At 42.3% G+C, this 15,013-nt stretch overlaps 1 protein-coding gene across 5 annotated transcripts in view; it reads left to right on the plus strand.

Moving 5' to 3' along the window:
• Positions 1 to 587: 587 nt before the first annotated feature.
• Positions 588 to 15,013, plus strand: part of EVI5 (ecotropic viral integration site 5) — a 200,801-nt gene continuing 186,375 nt past the window's right edge. For all 5 annotated transcript variants that reach the window (XM_029228677.1, XM_029228680.1, XM_029228681.1 and 2 more), the window contains exon 1: positions 588 to 910. The gene's annotated coding sequence lies outside the window, so the exon portion shown is untranslated. The remainder of the gene's footprint in view (positions 911 to 15,013) is intronic.

Consider the following 15,013-nt stretch of genomic DNA (forward strand, 5'->3'; position numbering starts at 1 on the left):
TATTGTTATTTTTTGCCTGTTTTTCCTGGGATTAGACCGGAATTAGTAGGTTGTTTCTGTTCTTAAGTACTTTCCTTCTAACAATTTCTTCGTTGATATTGGATGACTGCCCGGCTGGACCTCACATATTTGTGCCCATGTCCCTGCCGGACTCCGCATAAATCCAATGTGTCGAGACGACTGATGGTAGAGTGATTTGCAATCACAAGTGCCATTTACATGTTAATTATTGTTTTTGGGAGTGACCAGGTCACCTCTCGGGGAAGCACGGACGGCCTTTCGAAGGTTGCGCGTCTGCATCCCGTGGCCGCGACCAAGCGACATGCGCACAAGCAGTGCAGCAATGCGAGGCCCGCAGCCTTAAGCGCGGGGTCGCTTCGGGGCTGGGGGAGTGTCTGGTGCAGCTCTTACAGGCAAGGGGCGGTTCCAGAGACTGGGGAAGTCAGCAATTTGTGGGTCCGACCGCTGGAACTTTGAAAGAGAGGCGGAGGAACAAGCGGGAGTTCCCCGCCCCCGTTCCCCACGGTCCAATCCCTTCGGCTTCTTTTCTCAGCCGGCCCGCCCGTCCCCTAACCTGCTCGAACCCATTAAGCGCTAGGGCGGCCCGGTCTCTTTAAGGCCCTGCCGCGCCTGCGCCTTGAGCCTTCCTGACGCGGCCGGGCCGGACCCGGGAGGAGCCGGCGGCGAGCACAGTAGGGGTTGGGTGGTAGTTGAAACCGCGGCGGCGCGGGGGGAGTGGGTCAGCGTCTGAGGCGGCCCCGAGTTCCTGAGTGAGCGCGGCGCTCAAGAGGGGGCGCGGACGGCGGCCGGCGGAGCCGGGAGAGAGGCCGAGGCGCTGAGACGCGGCGGCGCGGCTGCCGGCTGGATGGGAAGTTAATGTTTACGGCGGAGTCCACCCAGCGTTTCCAAGGTGAGGGGCGCCGCGCCAGGCCGGGCGGGCCGCGAGCCCGGGTTCCGCGGGGCGCACAGCCGGGCCGAGGCGCGGCGAGTGGGGGCCGCCAACCAAACTTGCGGCGCGAGCGGGGCGGGCGCGCCCAGCCCCCCGGGGCCTAAGTTCCCTGTGGTCGCCGCGACCCTCCTGCCGTGGGCGCTAGGGAAGAAACTCTCCCGCGGGACTTCCAGTGGAGTCCCGGGGAGGTGGAGGGACTAGGCAGCTTCGGGAGCGCTTCCTCGTAAATTCTGTGGGGGAATACTGACTCTTCACCCCCGCCCTCGAGGCCAGGAGCCTGTTCCTTCTGGGTGACCTGATGGGGCGAGACCGTCCGCGCCTCTTGCAAAGTTGGCGTCTTTATTTGGCCTCTGGGATTCTGCGCAATGCCGTGTCTCCAGGCAGGTGATGGGCGAGCCAGGTGTGCTAGATGACGCCCTAGGATGCACTTGGGGAGCGTTTGTAGCCATCACTGAATCACCTTATGACTAGCGGGGCAAGCCTCAAATTAACCACAGCATTTCCGGTAGGTTGGATTGTGGTGTTGGTGTTTGCTTTAGAGTTGCTGTGATTTCTTTGTGGCTTCATTTTTGTCTTTTGGGCTACACAGATCAACTCAGCTGGCATTCTCTCACCGAAGAGTTAACCAAAACTTTTGGAATGGCTTCTTCACTTTCCTGTCTGTTGTTGTTAGAGGTGATTTCAAAAAGTAGCATTTTCTTGCAAAGATTTCTTTGGGTTACAGTGTAGAATAACAGACTCCTTTTATTGCTGAAAGAAATCCGGTGCTTCGTGAAGATCAAGAAAAGTTATCTGTTCATAGTTTTTACCTTTGTTCTGGGTTGAAATGTGTTAGCAGCTTTGTTTTGTTTTTTAAAAACATTTTATTAATAAACTTTCGGCTGTTTACCAGAAGCTCCTTTTCTATTCTAAAATGCTAGTGTTAATGTCTCTGAGAAATTTGTGTCAAAGAAATCTTAGAAAACTTATTGTAGTATAATATATTTTAAAAAGTGCACAATCTTGAGTATGCAGGTAAAGAATTTTTACTAAGTATACTATCACAGATCAAGAAACAGAACATTGCTAGGTTGAGGTTTATGTCTAGGAGTGGAACTCTTGGTTTATGAGGTATGTAAATGATAAAACTTTAGCATTAGATACAGTTGAACATTTTCCCAGTGTTCTCCCAATTATCAGGGAATGGTATTCCATTTACCTCATATCCTTGCTAATGCTTGTCAGTTTTAAAAATTTTTGCTATTTTGGTAAAAGTGTAGTAATATATGTGTGGTCTTATTTACATTTTTCCGATGATTGTGGTTGGGTATCTTTTGTTGGCCATTTATATGTCGTCTTTTGTGAAGTGCCTGTTAAGTCTCACTATTATTTTTTTAATTGGTCTGTAATTCTTTATTCTGGATATGAGTTCTGTGTGTGTGTGTGTGTGTGTGTGTGTGTGTGTACACATCTGTCTTCATGAGTCCTTTCTGGACTTAATCTTTTTCCACTCTGTATGTTGCCTTTTCACTCTTTTAATGGCCTTTTTTTGATGAATGGAAATTGTTATTTTTTTTCTTTTTTTTTTTGCGGTACACGGCCTCTCACTGTTGTGGCCTCTCCCGTTGCGGAGCACAGGCTCTGGACGCACAGGCTCAGCGGCCATGGCTCACGGGCCCAGCCGCTCCGCGGCACGTGGGATCTTCCCCGACCGGGGCACGAACCCGTGTCCCCTGCATCGGCAGGCGGACTCTCAACCACTGCGCCACCAGGGAAGCCCGGAAATTGTTAATTTTAATGAAATATACTTAATCCTTCCCTTTATGATTACTGCTTTTTGTGCCCTATTTAAGAAATCTTTGCCTAGCCTAAGAATATGGAGATATTTCCCCATGTTACTGTACAGTTTTATTTTGTTTTACTTTTCGTATTTAAGATGTACAATTTACAGTAAATTCCAGATGGATTGTAGGGGTCCAGCTTCACTTTATACCATATGGGTATCTATTTGACCCAGCACCATTTACTGAATATACCATCGTTGCCCTTCTGCACTGTGTGACACTTTTTCATAAATCAGGTGACTGTATAAGTGTGGATCTGTTTCTGGACAATATTCTGTTTCATTGGTCTATTTGTTATCCTTGCACCAATATCACTATCAACTGATGTAACTTTATAATAAGCTCTGATATCTGTTGTTCGTATATATATATATATATATATATATATTTTTTTTTTTTTTTTTTTGGCTATGCTGGGTGTTAGTTTCCTCATGCGGGCTCCTCGCTGTGGGCTTCTCTCTAGGTGCGGCGCGTGGGTTTAGTTGCCCTGTGGCCATGTGGGATCTTAGTTCCCCCATCAGGGATCGAACCCGCATCCCCTGCATCGGAAGGTGGATTCTTAACCACTGGACCACCAGGGAAGTCCCGATGGTTGTTCCTATTTTGTTCTTTAAGATTGTCTGGGCAGTTCTTGGTTCTTAGAGTTTCCACATAAATTTCAGAATCTTGTCCATTGCTACAAATTTTGGAAATAGAGAATTGACATCTTAACAATATTGAGTTTTCCAGTTTATGAACATGGTATATTTCTCCACTTATTTATGTCTTTTAAAATTTCTCTAATATTTTGTAGTTTTCTGTATAAAAGTCTTCCACATCTTTTTAAAAAATTATTTATTTATTTTTGGCTGCGTTGGGTCTTCATTGCTGCACATGGGCTTTCACTAGTTGCTGTGAGCAGGGGCTACTCTACATTGCGGTGTGCAGTCTTCTCATTGAGGTGGCTTCTCTTGTTGCGGAGCACAGGCTCTAGGCGTGCGGGCTCAGTAGTTGTGGCTCATGGGCTCTAGAGCGCAGGCTCAGTAGTTATGGCGCACGGGCTTAGTTGCTCCGCAGCATGAGGGATCTTCCCGGACCAGGGCTCGAACCCGTGTCCCCTGCATTGGCAGGCAGATTCTTAAGCACTGTGCCACCAGGGAAGTCCCACATCTTTTCTTATTTATTCTTAGGTATTTGATTTTTAAAATATTATTGTAAGTGATATTTTAAAACATTTGTGGCCAGTAAATGGGGGGTGGGGAGAGTGGCTCTGGGATTATTTTAAAACAAACCCCAGACGTCATTTCATCAATAAATCCTAAATCTTTAATATCCCTTCAAGACCTAGTCCAAATTACACCTTGTATGCTCTAGTTTTCCAAGGTTTTAAAATCTCTTCTTTTATGTTATCTCCAGTGTCTGGGACCAATTAAAGATTTATAGAGTGTTTAACATGGAGTGTAACTGTGTTAGGCTCTGGGGATATGAAGCTGATTAAGATGCTGCCCCTGCCTTTAAGAAGTTGAGAGTCTAAGAGGAGTTGTAGAAATTCAGAAGACCTTTATCCTCCACTAGGAGAAGTGCTGTGATGAAAATTGGTTTGGCTGCATGCAAAAGGGGCATTTAAATCCAAGTGTGGGGCACGTACTGTGCCTGGCTCCCGGTGTTCTGAGAGCTGCACGGAGGAATTGGGCTGTGGGTGAGGGCTGCTATTACCGCGCATACTTCTGCTTTATTCCTTGGCTTTCAGCCTTGAGCCTCGCTCCACTCTTCTTGAGTCTGGAGTCTCTCCAAGTCACTGTTTCCAGAGAATAAATTTATGCGAGGATGTGAATAGTGGAGAAGGGAAACTGGAGGTCCATGTACAGACTTTACCAAACTTTAAACCACTAATCTGCTCTTCAGCCCCATACTTCTTCCCCACTGACTATATCCCTCGAGACTGTCAAGGGCTGAGCCTTCTGGGGCTCTGTGAGCAAGGCACATCAGCCCGTTGACCATATTCCCTTGTGCAGGCCTGTAGGTTTAGCTTCCCATCCTCTACTCAGTTACTTATTCCTCAGTTACTTACTGCATCTATGAAACAAGAAAAAGTCTCTTTTCTTGTTTCATAGATGCCATATCTCTCTTACCTACCTGAGATTGTTAAAGACAGTTTCTTTAAGCTTTGTTTTTCCTTGCATAGCTTGTTTCCTCCAAGTTACTTTTTTTCTGTTTGGTATAGTCTCAGCAGTAGAGGCCCTCTTCAGAGGTCTGATAATCCTCCTTGGTTGTTTGCTTGTGACTGAGGGACCAAATACATCAGGTAGCAGTACTTTTTAAAAATTTAAGTGGGATTGCACACAGTAAAATATATAGATTTTAAGTGTATAGTTTGATGATTTTGCTGTGTGTACACCTGTGTAATGAACACAAGGTAGAGAGCATAGTGAAACCCCTAGAAAATTCCTTCATATCCCTTCTATCTTCCCCACTCCTTGCCCAGAGGCAACCACTATTCTGATTTCTGTCTGCATAGATTAGCACCAGTATTTTCTAAAGTTGCCCAGGTGATTCCAGTGTGTGGTCAGGATTGAAATCATTGGTTTGGGTGGGCTGTTTGAGGCTCTCTCCAGTGTCTGTCTTTCCGTTTGGCCTGGTCAGATTTCCCAGAGAGTATCCCAGTTTTCTGCTTGGAGGCCAGAGGTCTAGTTGTCGGTGGTCTGGGAACTCAGGAAAAGAGGGCTGGGTAATGAGCCATAGAGCATTTAATATGAAGGGACATACAATTTGCCTCTTTTTGTTAGGATACCTTCATCTTCCACCATGTGTGATTTACCCTTTTTAGAGAATAAATCTCTAACCTGCTGCCTCATTGAGGCTGGGTCACTCAGCAACTCGGGAGAGGCATGGGCTCTAGGTTTCTAACTGTTCAAACAGCTTTCACCTGATCCTTTCTTTCTTTAGTCTCCCTTCCCCCTCTGTGTTCTGGCAGTTCCTGAACCCTTTGAGGATTCTGTAGCGCAAAGTGGGTTTGTTCTTAGTTGTCAGCACTGCTGTCTTATAATTTGTCTTTGACCAAATCAGTTATCACTCATCCATCTTTCCAGCTTCCAAAATTTTGTTGCTGTTGTTTCTTCCATTCTCTCAATCCTTATGGTTTGTGTCCTAAAAACAGAACAAAACAACAGCAACATTTTCTTTATCTTGTTTTAGTAGGGTTTCGTGAGGGAGCAAAATTAGATGTGTGGGTTCAGTCTGCAGTCTTAACGTGCAAGTCCCTCATCTGCTTTCCATTCATCATACAAAAATGTGCTGCCATCTGCCCACCACTGTTTTCTCCTCCCTGTGGGGTTGTAGCTGTTAAAATTTCTTTACTGTTATCTACATAGAATGTTAGGAGGGAGAGCACTTAAATGTTGGATCAAACTGTAATTTCTCTAGAAACCTCTAAATTCTTTTGAGAAGTTTACATTGTCCCAGAATCTTATAATCTCAGGATTAGAAATGATTTTAAAGATAAGCCAGCTTAGTGAGCTGTTTGATACTTTCTGTAAGTGGGAAACTCGCTACAAAGAGAGAAATGACTGGAGAAACAGAGTGGGCTGTGGATCTCTGCAGTGGGTCTGGAAATCAATATGTGCGTTAAACATTTAATATTGAAAGAACAAATAATAGATCTTGCATATTTGTAACAGGAATTATCAAAAAGTCGTGGTGGTTTTGTTATTTTAATCAATAATTCTTAAATCCAGCTACTGTCATGGGTGGGAGGTAATACTTAGAATTTTTTTTGTTTTTTTTTTTTTGTTTTTTGTTTTTAGCTGAGTTCTCTGAATACTTATTACAACGGGTCATCAGCAGTAATAGGGGTACGGGAGAGAGATAGGAGATGCATTTGCCCCTCAGGTAGATCTTGGGGGTCTGCCAGCCTGTGGGGGTTTCCTTCAGGCCCGCCTTCCACCAGATGTGCTTCAGGTCTCTCGAACTTGATTTGCTGCCGTTTCAGGCGTCCTTCCTTGACTTTCCGCAGTAGGTACTAGGTCCTCTTGACCAGCTTGCGGTACTTGCGATGATTCATCTTGTACTGGCAGATCTTGAGTGTGTTTTTGCACTGCATCTGGGGTGCATCCCAGACCTCCTTACCCTACTGCTCGACCCCTTCCCCCACCTGGCTGGGCGGACACTCAGAGTTGGGCTGGAGACACAGTCCCTGGGACCCCAGCGTCCAGTCTGGGCAGGAGGTAGCCAGCTCTCTAGGTCAGCCAGCTCTCCAGGGGGCTGATGGATATATTCCTGAACAGCAGCATCTCCTCAAGCTCCAGATGGACCCGTCTGCCAGGGAGGGAGGCAACGCCACTTGGGCCTGTTGGTTGCATGCTGTAGCGAGGCCTGTAGGCATGCCTGCCCAGCACCCCTGAGACAGGCCAGGACCCACTGCAGCCTACCCGGGAACAGCCCTGAGCAGCTGGGAAGTGAGGCGCACCAGGAACAAGGTCTGTGTGTGGCGGCGGCCCCAGGTGCTCAGTGGAGCCTCTGTGAGCCTCAGCTTCACCCCGAGGTGCCCACTGCGTGGATGGTGTGGATTCTCAGGTCCCAGGTCCCCAGCCCAGCCGGCCGCAGCCGCCTCCGCTGTCCCTGGAGCCCGCGGCCTCATGCTGACCCTACCCAGACACCGCTGGGAGACTGACCATTCTGCTGCCCAGTATTTTTTGTTTTGAGAAAAAGATTATATTCCAGAAAAAATTGAAAAGTATTGCTAAAGTTGTAGAAATCTTATTGTTAATGTAAACTGGTAAATTAATTAGAACCACCCATTAAAGCCTCTCTGTTAAGCTCCTCTGATAACTTTGTTATGCTTTGCACTCCTTTTTTCTTTAAAACACTAAGTATGTTTCCAAACGCTCTTTGAGATAAGAGTTTTTTATCATAAAGTTCATGATGAAATAAAATATTATTCTCAATATAATCTGTTTTTTCTTAGGCTAAATTTATAAAATTTTATGTGTTTACCTTTATATTGTGTCCATCCTTTTCTGTGTTACAGTATCCTTTTACATTTGAGATTTATGCTAGATAGTGAGTGGGTTTTTTTGTTTGTTATTTTCTGTAATGCCCTTATTTAGCCCTTGGTTACTCTTCAAATTAATTTTGGACAAGTTACATAAAATATAAAAGTCTGCTTATCACTGCACACAGTTTTATATGTTTGCATATAAAATTCAAGCTATCAATTAAAGATAACATTGGCAGTTATTACTATCTGTTTTGGCGGTATGATAGTCCTTCCTCATTGGAAACATGTAGGTTAATTAATGTGTGTTTTGTGGCTAGAAGCTGTTGACTGTGGCCTCATATGTTTGCTCAGAAAGGGTCATCCAATTTCTCATAATTCTAAGTTGCCTGGTGTGTTTATTTGTTGCCATCCCCAGATGCTTATTACTGTCTCTGTACTTCATGAGAGCATTCCCTGCCTGTGCTGTTGGCAGTTTATTGTTTAAGTGGCCAGACAATGTGGGTTTAGTGCTTGTTAATTGTTCTTTGTACTAATCCAACTGCTCACAATTGTACTTTGAAAAATGTTCCCTAAAGCTGGTTAAACTGGCTATTATCTGGGTCTTCATTGTTGGTTTTGCTATTCATTGTCTTTTGGGTTCATGATTAGGGCTCTCTCCTTAAGGAACTGCTAGCTCCTGTGTTCTTGGAAGGAGCCTTGATAGAGATAGGAGCAGAATGGTTTTATTATGGATCATTGCTCTTTTTGTTTTTCATAAGAAAGTGTAAGCACTGATAGGGAAGTGAAGATGGGGATTTTGTCGTACCTTTGAATTGGTATTCAAATGATTAGTTGCTGTATTTGGCCTGACACAGATCTTTTGCTATGTTAAAAATGAATCCAGCATTCTCATAAATTATGCTAGTAAGTTTGTTAGAACAATGTTAACAGATACTGGATAGGAACTTCCCTGGTGGTCCAGAGTTTAAGACTCTATGCTCCCAGTGCAGGGGCCTGGGTTTGATCCCTGGTCAGGAAACTAGATCCCACATGCCACAACTAAAGATCCTGCACATGGCAATGAAGATCCTGCGTGCTGCAGCTAAGACCTGGCGCAGCCAAATAAATAAATAAATATTAGAAAAAAAGATACTGGATAAAAGTTTCACTTGAATGAACCACTGTATAATATGATATTTGAATGAGATACATAAGAGAAAGAAGAAAAATTTAATATCTTCAAGTATACCAGAATCAGGATAGTTTAGAAGACTGAGCCAGAATTTGCTGGTGAGGAGGTAGACCTTGAAGTAAATTGAGAACGAATCTTAGGGAATAATCTCATGAAAAGTGTAATGCCTTTAAACATTTAATTTAAAATACATGTAAGAGAGGAGCACAAAGTTAAAGACTCAACTTGGCTGCTTTTTTGAAAATGTGGAGAAGCTTCTTTTCTGCTGCTGGATGAACAAGGTTATAAATGTTGTCAAGCATTTAACACACGAGATCAGAAAACTGAGTCAGTAAATGATCTAGAAATTTAATGAAGTTATGAACATTGTCAGTAAGTCAGTAAGAACCACCAAAGGTAACACATACATAGCATCTCCTATGTGTCAAGCATAATGATAGGTCCTGGGAAGACAACGGTGATCAATACTACATAGACAAAAATCTTTGCTTTCACAAAATTTATAAACCAGGGGAACACACAGTTGGTATAGTCTTGTTTCTTTACTTTTTTTTTTTTTTTCTGGCCATGCTGTGCAGCTTGTGGGATCTAAGTTCCCTGACCAGGGATTGAACCTGGCTCTGGCAGTGAAAGCACTGAGTCCTAACCACTGGACCACCAGGGACCACTGCAGACCAGGGTAATTAAGTGATTAATTTGTCTTAAATCATGAGGTTTTTTTTTTGTTTGTTTAAATTGAAGTATAATTGATTTTCAATGTGTCAGTTTCAGGTGTACAGAGAAGTGATTCAGTTATACTGAATCTATTCTTTTTCTTTATAGGTTATTACAAGATATTGAATATAGTCCCCTGTGCTCTACAGTAGGTCTTTATTGTTTATCTGTTTTATATACAGTAGTGTGTATCTGTTAATCCCAAACTCCTATTTATCACTCCCCCCCCTTTCCTCTATGTCTGTGAGTCTGTTTCTGTTTTGTAAATAAGTTCATTTGTATCATTTTTTTGATTCCACATGTAAGTGATATTATATTATATTTGTCTTTCCTTGTCTGATTTTACTTCACTTATTATGATTATCTCTAGGTCCATCCATGTTGCTGCAAGTTATTTTATTCTTTTTTAATGGCTAATATTCCTTTGTATGTGTGTATACCACATCTTTATCCATCCATTTGTCGATGGACATTTAGTTTGCTTCCATATCTTGGTTATTGTAAATAGTGCTGCTGTGAACATTGGGGTGCATGTATCTTTTCAAATTAGAGTTTTCGTCTTGTCTGAATATATGCCAGAAGTGGGATTGCTGGATCATATGGTAATTCCTTTTTTTAAATTAAATTTTTATTTATTCATTTGGTTGTGCAGGGTCTTAGTTGCAGCTCGCTGGCTTCTTAGTTGTGGCTTGCCAGCTCCTTAGTTGTGGCGTGCAAACTCTTATTTGTGGCATGCATATGGGATTTAGTTCCCTGACCAGGGATGGAACCTGGGCCCTCTGCATAGGGAGCATGAAGTCTTAACCACTGTGCCACCACGGAAGTCCCTCATATGATAATTCTATTTCAGTTTTTTAAGGAACTTCCATACTGTTCTCCATAGTGGCTGTACCAATTTACATTCCCACCAACAGTATAGGAGTGTTCTCTTTTCTCCACACCCTCTCCAGCATGTTATTTGTAGACTTTTTGGTGATGGCCATTCTGACAGGTGTGAGGCTTTTTAAGTAATTAGTATGGAAAAATGCTGAGTGAAGCAAAAGTTTTAAATTTTAATATTTGCTTTAAAAATTTTTGAGGTAAAGATTACGTATAGTGAAATGAACTTAACTCTACAATTGAATGAATTTTGTCGAATGTGTACTCCTGTGTTAATCTCTCCCTCCCCAGTAATCCCACATGGTTCCTTTAGTCAGTTCCTGTTCTGCTATCTTTTACCACAGATTCGTTTTTCATGTTCTTGAACTTCACCTAATAGAAGAGTAGAATTAGTGTGTATTCTTTTCTGGCTGGCTGCTTTTGTTCAACATAATGTTTTGAAATTCATCCATGTTAATGCTCTTTTCAGTAGTTCTTTTTAACTGGTGTATAGTAATAACATTGTATAACAATAAGTTTGTTTATCCCTTTTCCCATTAGGCTATTATGAAAGCTGTTATGAGCACATAGCTATTAGTCTTCTTATAGACATACATTTTCATTTCTCTTGGATAAATAACTAGTGGTGGACTTACTGGTTCATAGAGCGGATGTATGTTTAACTTTAGAAGACATTGCCAAACAGTTTTCCCAAGGGAATATATAGTGTTACATTGCAACCAGCAGTCTGTGAAAGGTCTGCTTGAGTGACAAATCAGAATTGAGTTTCAGAAAGACTGTGCTGGTACAGTGGGGTATGAGACTTGAGATAGGGAACACACACAGTTAAGTAATACAATTGAAAATTGATGTATTCTTGTTCTAAGGAATTGATAGGGAGGGAGAGACTTACAGATTCTGGAGCCTGTGGTATGTGGGGTGAGGATAAGGCAGGGGTCAGGTGATCCCCATGCATCTGCCACAGGCTGTTGGATATTGGTGTGTCAGTCATTAACAGAGAGAATACAGTGGAGGAGTAGATTTTAGAGGGAAGAGGGAGAAGTAAATCTGTTATGTTTGTAAGTAGTAATAAAAGGAAGCAGCAAAAGGAAGTAGATTAAATAACTGTGTATAGTGAGGAGAAGACCCAGGATGGAATTGGAATTTTGGGGACCATTGACATATAAGAAATGAGCTGATGACGAGAAGTCTGCAAATGAGCAGAAGGAGTGAGTAGCCACCACAGAAGGGAAACCAGGGAAGTGATTTAACAAACTGAAAGAATAGAACTTTGAAAAAGGAGGGAGGGGCTTGAATGTTGTTAATGTGAGTAAAAAATAAGTGTAGCCTTTCTGGAGGTTAACTTTTTTTTATTATTTGACCCAATAGTTGCACTTTGTGGAATAACTTCTAGAGAAACAGACAAATGTGGAAAGGTATCACACACACATACACAGAGTATTATATAGTTTTCTATTGCTGCTGTAACAAATTAGTACAAACTTAGTGGCTTAAAACAAAAATATAGTCTCTTACAGTTATGGAGGCCAGAAGTCTCAAATGTTTCACTGGGCTAAAGTCAAGGTATTGACCCAGCTGGTTCCTGGGGTAGAATCTATTTCCTTGCCTTTTCCATGTATTCCTTGCATTGCATTCCTTGATCCCTTCCTCCATTTTCAAAGTCAACTGCATAGCATCTTCCGATGGGCCCAACCCAGATAGTTCAGGATAATCTCCTCATCACAAAATCCTTCCCTTAATTACCTCTGCCAAGTCCCTTTTACAATTTAAGGTAACATTCACAGGTTCTGTGTTTTATGATGTGCTCTTTAGGAGGCCATTAATTAGTCTACTACATAATACTAACAAGGACAGAAGATCAAAGTACATTAAATTAAATTCTCAAAAATGTATAGTATGATCTGATTTTTTTTTGGCTGCACCAGGCAGGGCATGCGGGATCTTAATTCCCTGACTGGGGATTGAACCTGTGCCCCCTGCAGTGGAAGCATGGAGTCTTAACCGCTGGACCACCAGGGAAGTCCCCAAGTATGATCTAATTTTTGTGAACTTAAAAAAAATACATGTACCTGTATATTACCATATGTATAGAAATCTTAATATATACTGTACAGCTAACAGTGGCTGTCTTTGAGAGTGGGATTACAGAGTACTCAAACTTTTCCATTTTTTTCTGTGATATTTCAATTCTTAACATGTATTTGCTAATCAGAAAAATAAAAAATAAATAACAGGAAAAGTACTGTATGGGTCACATGTTACAGAGAGGTCTGTAAGTAAGATAAGGACTATGAAGCATTTACTGGATTTAGCACAAAGAAGCTGTTGGTGAGTGACCTTGGTAAGTGTGGTTTTAGTAAAATGGTATGGTAGAAGCCACATTGCAGTGAAAAAGTGGGAGGTGAAGAAGGGAAGAATGAAAGCTAAAGCTATCTGTCCAGTTGCTTAGCTATGGGGGAGGGACGATACTGTGAGACAGGGGGTACTTAGTGGGGTGTAAGGTCCAGCGAGAGCGCTAAATATGGCAGAGCAGCCTGTTTAAAAGTTGAGAGCAGAAACTGGGAAGAAGAGAGAGACCACCTGAGTTCCAGGATAATTCACAGAGCACGAGGCCTGTCTTCTGACTTCAGACAGAAGACCCACTTACCTGTGGCAGGTGAGACTAGAGAGGTGTGGATATGGGCAGTAGTTAAGTTTATAACGTTTTCGTTTTCTTTAATATTATCAGATTAAAAAAAAACCACAAACTCTTGTAGTCCTAAATGCTTCTTTGGCATTTTGTTAAAGTCCAAAGTTATTGTGTACCTGTGTTAATTTAGTCTTGCTAATGTACTCTCATTTTGTTGGTTTCTGATTATTCCTGTAGCCTCATAGTATATGAGTATATGAGGTTCAGGGAATGAGACCTTAGTTTTCTAGTGCAACGTTTTGAGGACTCCTCCCCCCCTGTTATTATTGAAACTAATCATTGCATAAAAATCTGCTTATATGAGTTTATCAATTTTCTCTTGACTCTACAGTGTCACAACAGGAAAACATTAGAGGTACCATTCACTCCAACCTTTTTTTAAGTTCCTGACAAGGAAACAAGGTTTAAAAAATTTAAATAACTTGTGAAGGCCTTACGCACCTTGTCAAAAGAACATGGTACTTTACCTTGCTGAGATGCTGAGGACCTTTCAAAAAATTATTATTTCATTGACACTATATTTCTGCCAGGATTTCCTGAGTTTTCATGTGTCCTTCTATCCAATTCCAATTAACATACATTTTCCACCTCTTAATTTCATCACTCTTCTTTCACCAGTATCAGTGTAATTAAATTAATTAAAATGACAATTTAAAATACAGTTTTTAAGGCCTTGCCATGATCTGTGCATTATTTACTTATTTGGAGAATTATGTTGAAGATTCCTATTGACATTTTAGGATTTTTCAGAACTGTGGCAGTTCATTTTGTTTGTTTGTTTTTGTTTTTGCGGTACGCGGGCCTCTCACTCTTGTGGCCTCTCCCGTTGCGGAGCACAGGCTCCGGACGCGCAGGCTCAGCGGCCATGGCTCATGGGCCCAGCCGCTCCGCGGCATGTGGGATCTTCCCGGACCGGGGCACGAACCCATGTCCCCTGCATCAGCAGGCGGACTCTCAACCACTGTGCCACCAGGGAAGCCTGGCAGTTCATTTTTATTTCACACTGGGTATGGGGTGATGGTGCTTAACACACTTCTTGACACAGTGCTTGATGTATTGTGTATATTAATTAAAAAATTTGCATAATATGTGATATATTTTAAGAGGTACTTGTTCAGAATTTGTGCTTTTTTTGGACTAGATTAAGACCTAAGGAAACAGGTATTTTAGTACTCTTGCTGCTTCCAGGAAAAAAATTGTGTAGATATGCCTTTTTTTTTTTTTTTTTTTTAAAACAATTTTGTCTTTGTAACAGTGGAAGGTTGAGGTCAGGGGACAGGCTTATTAGCTCATTATTCAAGAACTTGAACACCTTGGCTATAGCAATTTTAGGTGCAGCTCAGATTATCAAATTTTTAAATAAATTTATTTGTTTATTTACTTATTTTTGGCTGTGTTGGGTCTTCGTTGCTGCATGGGGGCTTTCTTTAGTTGCGGCGAGTGGGGGCTACTCTTCGTTGTGGTGTGCGGGTTTCTCATTGCAATGGCTTCTCCTGTGGTGGAGCACGTGCTATAGGCGTGCGGGCTTCAGTAGTTGTGGCTCTTGGGCTCAAGAGCGCAGACTCAGTAGTTGTGGCGCACGGGCTTAGTTGCTCCGCGGCATGTAGGATCTTCCTGGACCAGGGATTGAACTCGTGTCCCCGGCATTGGCAGGTAGATTCTTAACCACTGCGTCACCAGGGAAGTCCTTCATTTTCAAATATAATTTTCATCTCATTATTTTAGTTAATTGAATTGCTTAAGTAGGTAATCAGATTGGTTTTGGGCAGGTCCTATCTGTCTGTCAAAATCCTTAGAGTCATGACATGTTCTG

Source organism: Monodon monoceros, unplaced genomic scaffold (genome assembly GCF_005190385.1).
Source record: "Monodon monoceros isolate NGI ecotype Baffin Bay Population unplaced genomic scaffold, NGI_Narwhal_1 Super_Scaffold_18, whole genome shotgun sequence".
In the NCBI taxonomy this organism is placed as follows: Eukaryota; Metazoa; Chordata; class Mammalia; order Artiodactyla; family Monodontidae; genus Monodon; species Monodon monoceros.